Source organism: Microtus oregoni, unplaced genomic scaffold, assembly GCF_018167655.1.
Source record: "Microtus oregoni isolate MIOR12 unplaced genomic scaffold, Mior012 000014F_ref0000157, whole genome shotgun sequence".
Classification (NCBI taxonomy): Eukaryota; Metazoa; Chordata; class Mammalia; order Rodentia; family Cricetidae; genus Microtus; species Microtus oregoni.
The window spans coordinates 25414922-25416509 of NW_024543073.1; the positions used below are offsets into that span (position 1 = coordinate 25414922).

General features: G+C 35.0%; 1 non-coding gene across 1 annotated transcript; it reads left to right on the forward strand.

Moving 5' to 3' along the window:
* The first annotated feature begins 1097 nt into the window (after positions 1 to 1097).
* Positions 1098 to 1294, forward strand: LOC121456033. The gene has a single exon (XR_005975584.1). It is a non-coding gene; the product is annotated as a U2 spliceosomal RNA (small nuclear RNA).
* Positions 1295 to 1588: the final 294 nt, after the last annotated feature.

Consider the following 1588-nt stretch of genomic DNA (forward strand, 5'->3'; position numbering starts at 1 on the left):
CACACACGTGTGTGTGTTATATGTATATATAACATAAAACACACTTAAAACTTGTACTGTATATATAACATATGACACATAAACATATACTATATATGTATGCATCTGTGCATGTATATTTAAAAGGGATTTACTAGAGTGACTTACAGGCTACTCCTGCAATGGTTGATCCATGTTAAAAAAGACCTAGCATCCTGTGGTTGTTGAGTCCATGAGACCGAATGTCTCAACTAGTCTTCAGTCTATTTCAGAATTCTGAAGAGCTAGATTCTAACACCCATGAGTAAAATGCCTTAGCAGCAGGATAAATGAAATTTTCAATGAGAGTCAAAGTAAGTAGGCAAAAGCAAAAGCTTCTTTCTTCCATGTCTTTTATGCATGCTGCTACCCAAAGATGTGGCCCAGATTTAGGGTGGTCTTCCTACTTCATATGATCCAATCAAGAAAATTCTTCTCCCAGCTTCTTTGTTTTTTTGTTTGTTTGTTTGTTTGTTTTTAGTTTATTCTGGATGGGGTCAAGTTGGTAACCAAGATTAACCATTATAGGCATGCAAGGAAAAATTCACAATCTCAGAGATTAAGACTTAGAAATTTGGGGGAGGGAATTATTATTCTAACAGAAGTAACAATGAAAATATTGACATTCGATCTATACTTAACAATTCAGAAAAACACACCTCTTCATTGCACTTAATATAAATTTAGTAATTTTTAACTATAAACCAAGTACATGACTGATAATCATGACAAAGCAAATAATAGCCTTAAAACAATCTTTGCTTTGGGAGCTTTTGGTATTACAGTTGCTCTTGATAGTGTTATTTGCTTGTTTTGAGATAGGGTACCTCTTGAAGTTCAGGCTGACCTGGGACTTACAGTACTTCTACCTGAGCATCTACAGTGCTAAAATTACAGATGTGAGTCACCACACCTACCAAATATTCTTTAATGACTTTCAAATGTATGTATAGACATGATGCACAGGCAAAGAAGATATTTTACAATCCACAGTATGGGAAAAAACATAAAAATAAAATGGTACTAACGTCTGGGAGAAGATCTCAGATTCCCAACATTTAAAAATATGATTCCACATAATCACTTCTCGATATTTTGGCTAAGATCAAGTGTAGTATTTGTTCTTATCAGCTTAATATCTGATATGTCCTCTATCTGAGGACAATATATTAAATGGATTTTTTGAACTAGGAGTTTGAAAAGGAGCCTGCTCCGTCCACTTTACGCATTGTCCCGGTATTGCAGTACTTCCAGGAATCCCCTCGGGGAATAAAAATTTATGATTCCACAAAACAAAACAAAAGAGTTGAATAATTTATAGAAAAAGGATGAGCTAAGATGAGAAATTGACATAAGATATACACATTCGCAGCATATATATTATGAGAATCTTTTTTTCCTCCCGGGTTAGGATGTGACCCAGATTGCACATTTGTGTGTCCCCTGTATTTATTCAAGTGTTCAAATAGTTCCTGAGATGATGTTGTTAGGTTTGGGTTTGGTCATGAGAGTGGATCCTTAATATTGAGGATAAATACCCTGAAAAGGAGGTTGAACCTGTGAGGGCAAT